Source organism: Thalassophryne amazonica, chromosome 7, assembly GCF_902500255.1.
Source record: "Thalassophryne amazonica chromosome 7, fThaAma1.1, whole genome shotgun sequence".
NCBI classification, from domain to species: Eukaryota; Metazoa; Chordata; class Actinopteri; order Batrachoidiformes; family Batrachoididae; genus Thalassophryne; species Thalassophryne amazonica.
Window position 1 is genome coordinate 22,088,111 of NC_047109.1, and position 7,444 is coordinate 22,095,554.

The 7,444-nt window shown below is 40.4% G+C and overlaps 1 long non-coding RNA gene across 1 annotated transcript; it reads right to left on the reverse strand.

Annotated features, from left to right (window-relative positions):
- Positions 1-353: 353 nt before the first annotated feature.
- Positions 354-6,485, reverse strand: LOC117513232. Its single transcript, XR_004561497.1, has 3 exons — positions 6,419-6,485; positions 2,240-2,252; positions 354-364 (listed from the first exon to the last, which is right to left on the reverse strand). It is a non-coding gene; the product is annotated as an uncharacterized LOC117513232 (long non-coding RNA).
- Positions 6,486-7,444: the final 959 nt, after the last annotated feature.

Sequence of the window (7,444 nt, forward strand, 5' to 3'; positions counted from 1 at the left end):
TGCCCCAAGGCGCCTTATATTGTAAGGCAAGGCCATACAATAATTACGGAAAAACCCCAACGGTCAAAACGACCCCCTGTGAGCAAGCACTTGGCAACAGTGGGAAGGAAAAACTCCCTTTTAACAGGAAGAACCTCCAGCAGAACCAGGCTCAGGGAGGGGCAGTCTTCTGCTGGGACTGGTTGGGCTGAGGAGAGAACCAGGAAAAAGACATGCTGTGGAGGGGAGCAGAGATCAATCACTAATGATTAAATGCAGAGTGGTGCATACAGAGCAAAAAGAGAAAGAAACACTCAGTGCATCATGGGAACCCCCCAGCAGTCTAAGTCTATAGCAGCATAACTAAGGGATGGTTCAGGGTCACCTGATCCAGCCCTAACTATAAGCTTTAGCAAAAATGAAAGTTTTAAGCCTAATCTTAAAAGTAGAGAGGGTGTCTGTCTCCCTGATCTGAATTGGGAGCTGGTTCCACAGGAGAGGAGCCTGAAAGCTGAAGGCTCTGCCTCCCATTCTACTCTTACAAACCCTAGGAACTACAAGTAAGCCTGCGGTGATATGGTACTATGAGGTCCCTAAGATAAGATGGGACCTGATTATTCAAAACCTTATAAATAAGAAGAAGAATTTTAAATTCTATTCTAGAATTAACAGGAAGCCAATGAAGAGAGGCCAATATGGGTGAGATATGCTCTCTCCCTAGTCCCTGTTAACACTCTAGCTGCAGCATTTTGAATTAACTGAAGGCTTTTCAGGGAACTTTTAGGACAACCTGATAATAATGAATTACAATAGTCCAGCCTAGAAGAAATAAATGCATGAATTAGTTTTTCAGCATCACTCTGAGACAAGACCTTTCTAATTTTAGAGATATTGCGCAAATGCAAAAAAGCAGTCCTACATATTTGTTTAATATGCGCATTGAATGGCATATCCTGATCAAAAATGACTCCAAGATTTCTCACAGTATTACTAGAGTCAGGGTAATGCCATCCAGAGTAAGGATCCGGTTAGACACCATGTTTCTAAGATTTGTGGGGCCAAGTACAATAACTTCAGTTTTATCTGAGTTTAAAAGCAGGAAATTAGAGGTCATCCATGTCTTTATGTCTGTAAGACAATCCTGCAGTTTAGCTAATTGGTGTGTGTCCTCTGGCTTCATGGATAGATAAAGCTGGGTATCATCTGCGTAACAATGAAAATTTAAGCAATGCCGTCTAATAATACTGCCTAAGGGAAACATGTATAAAGTGAATAAAATTGGTCCTAGCACAGAACCTTGTGGAACTCCATAATTAACCTTAGTCTGTGAAGAAGATTCCCCATTTACATGAACAAATTATAATCTATTAGATAAATATGATTCAAACCACCGCAGCGCAGTGCCTTTAATACCTATGGCATGCTCTAATCTCTGTAATAAAATTTTATGGTCAACAGTATCAAAAGCAGCACTGAGGTCTAACAGAACAAGCACAGAGATGAGTCCACTGTCTGAGGCCATAAGAAGATCATTTGTAACCTTCACTAATGCTGTTTCTGTACTATGATGAATTCTAAAACCTGACTGAAACTCTTCAAATAGACCATTCCTCTGCAGATGATCAGTTAGCTGTTTTACAACTACCCTTTCATGAATTTTTGAGAGAAAAGGAAGGTTGGAGATTGGCCTATAATTAGCTAAGATAGCTGGGTCAAGTGATGGCTTTTTAAGTAATGGTTTAATTACTGCCACCTTAAAAGCCTGTGACAATTTAAGGTGCTTTTTTATAGAGCAACAGACTCTTTTTCCAGGCTAAGTGAAGATCTTCTAAATTAGTGAGACGCCATTTCCTCTCCAACTTACGGGTTATCTGCTTTAAGCTGTGAGTTTGTGAGTTATACCACGGAGTCATACCACATTTGTAGAAGACAAATCTCTCTGCCTGAATACGTGTAGCTCATGTCCTGGACACATCTGTGCATGGTGACTCTCAATGCACTCAATTACAAAGATTTGACAATGTTCTCAAAGCTGTGGTCAGCACTCTGTACAGCCAGTCCTTTCAACAATAACCTTCTGTGGTTTACCCTTATTGCATCAGTGAGTGTCTTCTGGACAACTGTCAACTTGGCAGACTTCCTCATGATTGTTGTTGTGTGTACTGAACCAGACCAAGAGATTCATGGTATTTATACTGCATACATAATGAGTTACTCAAAGTTATTTTTTATATCCACTTACTCCAATCAAGGGTCACACAGGGGGCTGGAACCTAGGGATGAGCGAGTACATCTGTATCTGTTCAACCATCTAAATTATCTGTACTCGTAATGGGCGTGACCAAAACCAGAAGTGGGCGTGGTTTAACCCGAGTTAAGATGTTGGTATTACATGCTTTTATTTTGAAGTCCAATTTTGAGGTGCATCACTCACGTCTGTGCTTTATTTTGGAATGTTGTTAGGGTGTATGTGTGGTAACGTCCAGTTTCGGCACGACTCCACGATGGTCACACAGCTGGTCAGAAGTCACTGATGATGTGAGTTTTCAGTTCATTATGTTTCAGGGTAACTTTATCAGTGTCTCAAGCATGTGTGTGTGTGTGTGTGTGTGTGTGTGTGTGTGTGTGTGTGTGTGTGTGTGTGTGTGTGTGTGTGTGTGTGTGTTAGTAGCAGGTTAGAGATACACTGTGAATCATTCTGTTGGTACTTAAAGTGGATATGACACCTAAAAAAATAGGTAAAAGTGATATAAATATCAAAAATATACATACAGTATAGTAAGTTGAAAGTGGTTTTCATCATTATCACTGACAACTAAAGTTTGTTAAACTTCTCAAAAGTGTGTTTCTTGGAAAGCGCGCTGGCAGCGTTCCATCAGTGGTCACGTGATGCCGTGACATCACAGTGTGGAGAGTCCCGTCTTTGTCTGTTAGATTCACAATTGACAACAGGAACAGAGAGACTTCAGCATGGACAGTGATGAGATCGAGATCTTTTCTGACTCCTCTTCAAATGTGGATTATTTCTGTGAGGAAATCAAGACTGACTCGGATCCTGAGGATGTTGCAGCAGTGATTAGACCAGGGGTGGGCAATCATGTGCCATGAAGGGCCGAGACACTGCAGGTTTTCGTTGCTACCAGTCACCTCAGCAGGTGATTTCATTGACAGTCAGGTGTTTATGTTCAGGGGAGAAGCTCATCAGCAGCCCACCTGCTGAGGTGATTGGTTGCAAAGAAAACGTGCAGTGTCTCAGCCCTCATTGCCCACCCCTGGATTAGACCCTACAGATTGGAGCCGTATCTTTCAGACGGACATTCAAAGCAGGAGCATTCTGGCAGCGAAAATAATGCCGACGGTGTTTATGGCGGAGCCGAAGCAGAGGCGAGAGACGTGCCAATTCCGATGGATTTTGAAAGGCTGCAGAATACGGAATGGTAAGGGAGGCTTTGATTTTTGTTGCTGCTGTTTATAACACTCTAATTATAGCATTTTCGATTCTAGCGTCTGTTTACTGCCTTTGTCATTTTTCCGGAGCCCGATAGTGTAGCTGCTACTTGCGGACCACCCTCATTACCTTTGGGTTTTTGCTGTTTTCGAGTGCCTGACATTGCATTCATCCGTGTTTAGTTATGTTATTTTCATGAAAGAATAGGAAATAAACGGCGAAAGTTTTGAAAAAGATCGCCGAAAACAACAGTGAACATCCTGCCACCGTGTTTACTACGTATTGCACTGATATTTTTACAAGTTCCAAGACCATTTCAAGATTATTGTGAACATATTATTTGGGGTTGACATTTTATGTGTTCCTGTGAGCGATGAGAACATGGAGACGGTAGAGGAAAGTGTCTGCTGTCGGGAGCAAATGCGTGTGTGCGAGCGGAGGGAGCGGCAGCCTGACATTTCGTGCATCACCCAACAGCGCGGCTTTCAATACATCTGCCTGGACTTGAAAAGTCTAAAACCTTTCACCTTGTGTTTGCACAATATGCTGCGACACACTACTCAGGTATATCGACAAACAAGTCCCTGAGAGCTGTGTTTAATCAAAGTTTCTGCCGCTAAAAAAAGTGTAAACAACAGCCACCAGGCGTGCAAGCCGATAGGGTCTACACGCAGTGACGTATTTTAGGCTTGGTGCTCAGCAGGAAGCTGGTCATGGGGTGTGCACATTTTTCAGTGGTGGGACGTTTAAATGTTGTATATAACGAGAGAACCGCGTCCATTTTACCAAAACGCTTAGGTTGACCGAATTATATAACCTTTGTTACATGTAATAAGACTATGTTGTCTTTAAGTGTCATATCCACTTTAAGATGAGTGTGTGTGAGTAGCTCCCAGGTAGCTCAATGCTAGTCTTAGCAAAACTGATCTGTTGGGCCCAGTTATATTTCATATGCAGTTTAGGAGCTGTTATTTAATCCTGCTTCTGGTTTATTTACATTTACTTTAGTAACATTTTGATGTTTATTAGTTTTGAATGTGCATGTATTCTGCTGAATTATTCAATACTCCAGCTCTGTTATTTAGTGTTAATTTTGGAGCAATGTAAATTTGGATTAGTTCCACTAATGACATTTATTTTGTTTGTATTTTTGTAAAAACCTCTGTCCAACTTCAAGTGTTCATTCTGCCAAACTCCATTAATTCAAAGTAAACTTCAACCTCATCTGACGACTGTGTGTTCTCTGACCGGAACTCAGTGGTGGTCAATTACATTAAATAACCGGCATTCAGGGTTTATACCCAACAAGTACATTATTTTAAGTCTGAAATTGATATGGATTGATCAGAAGTTGCTATATTTATTGTTTATTTGAAAACTATTTACAGAACAGCCTCAAAATTGAGATTCAAATCAATGTTTTTGATCACAAAAATCAGAGAACTATTTACAGAGCAAGTTTTTTATGAACTCAGAACATGAATATTCTTAAGTGTATGAATGAATATTTACAGAACAGCCTCAGAATTAACAATCAATGTTTGTTTTTTTTTATCACAATAGTAAGGAACTATTTTACAGAACAAGGTTTTTTTTAATAAACTCAGAACATGAATATGTTTTTGATCACAATAGTAAAGGAACTATTTCACAGAACAAGTTTTTTTTTATAAACACGGAACATGAATATTCTTACGTATATGAATGTAACAGAAGAGCCTCAGACTTGACTTCAGTGTAGTAGGAAATTATGAACTAATATAGCATGAACAAGAGTTGTCCAACCTGCTCTCATTGCAAGTCATGATTCACCAGCACGGAATATACAGTAATCTATTGGTTTGTGATATTATGAGGAAAAGCGCCTCATTTTCGTCACGGCAGCACAAATTCATTCCAATACATTCTGTGATGGCTGCACGAAATTAAAAGTGAAGCGGGGGGGGGGGTCGGGGGTGGTTAAGGTTAGGGTCACGAAAATTGTACTCATTTCGTGATGAGAGGACAAAAAAAAAAGTGAGACTGGGCTGAGTTGTCACACTCAACACAACTTCCTTTTTTAATTTTATGATCAAACTGTGATTTTTTTTTCCAGTTATTCATTTATTTTTACTACCTAACGTTCTTGGCATTTTTTTTCCACACAAAGTTAAACAAGATTGATTAAGGTGTGTCTGTGTCTGTGTGTGCATGTGTCTGTGACTGAGTGACTGTGTGAGGGCGAGAGAGGTTGTTCGACTGATCAATTTATTTTATGAACTGCAGTGAGAAAGTGTCAGATACTGCATGCAGCCATATTACAATAAAATATTAATATAGGCTACTTTGTGTGTTCAGCTATATGTGTGTATGTGTAAGTGGTCTGTAAGTCTGTTTATTTTTTAATGATCTGTGTGAACTTGGTGATTCATGCAAACATCCAGTGATGGCAAACAGGGAAATAATATGTCAGCCTTCTTCACTGTATTCTTCTCAAAAGCACAACGTTCAGTAGGAGGAGCAAAGTTTTCCAACTGACTTTATATCACCACAAAATGAAGAGCAAATAAACGGTTAAAAAACAAAACAAAACACCAGAGTGGAGGCAGTGACCGATGTGACATGAGCCGTTTTCAGCTCTGTCTTGTCAAATGCACTGCGTACATTACGAAACAAGTTCACCAAGTAACTTTAAATATCATACAAACCGAAAAAGAGGCGAGCTGAAGAAAACTTAGGTAGAATCAAGCCAAGCACAGAGAGAGAGATCCTCTGTGTGTGTGTGTGAGAGAAGCTGCGGACCGACGTGTCTGTGTAGGGAAGGGTGGGTGCTGTGTGTGACTGGCCAATCACAGAGCATGAAGACAATCAGTTAGCCAATGAGAATTTTCCTTCAGCACGAGCACAGATATTGACGAGTTTTATTCGTATCATGCTCGTACTCATCAAAAAAAACTTTATCTGTACCAGATACTCATCAGAAACAAGTATCCGCCTCAATCCTACTGGAACCCATCCCAGCGGTCACCTGGTGTGAGGCAGGGTGCACCCTGGACAGGATGCCAGTCTGTCTCAAGGCCATATATGGACAGACAAACACATTCACACCTGCACAGAGCTGAAGATGCTGTGATTTTCCTTGGGAGTGATGAGGATTGACAGGATTTGGAATGAATATGTCAGAGGGACAGCACAGGTCGGGCGATTTGGAGACCAAGTCAGACAAGTGAAACTAAGATGGTTTGGACATGTGTAGAGGAGGGACCCATGGGATATATGGAGAAGGATGCTGAGTATGGAGCCACCAGGCAGATGGAGAAGAAGGAGGCCAAAGTGATGGTTTGTGGATGTGGTGAAAATGGTTGGTGTGACAGAGGACAAGGCAGAACACAGGGTTAAATCAGTGTATAAAAGGATTCAAAACATTCTGAAGCAATGTTTTGACTTTGCTATGCAATAATTTGCAGTAACAACAAATGCTTTTGGCACGATGTACAGCCACATGTTCTACCTATTCTTAAATTCAGATTTAACTGTCCCATTCTGTTGTACATTTCATTATTCTGCCCCAATTGTTAGCTTACCTCCATGAGTGTCATGCATAGATTTCGATTGAATCACTAGATGGAGTACCGGGCCGGTCCCTCATGTCGCATGGCTGTTGTCAGATTGCCGCCATCTTGGTTAGCGTCCTGACAAACCAGACATAAATAGAAATCAGTGTGGAAATGGATCAATGCTTTCAGACAGTTCACCAATAAATCTGCATTTCCAAATACAGTAGAGGATCAGACTATTTATAACAGACTTGAATAATTTGTTAGTCCCAGTCCAGATGTTGTGAAGCAAGATAGTAAATAATATGTTTGTCAACACACTATGTCTGCCATGACACAAGATACTAGTCTGATCCTTACTTCATTTCATTCTGAAGTTATTGTAAAATCTTGAAGTTAAAGATGGGAAATAATCAGGGGTGAAAGTAAGAGCTTTCTCATTTGTGTATATTCTTATATTATTAGAATATAGAATGTCAAA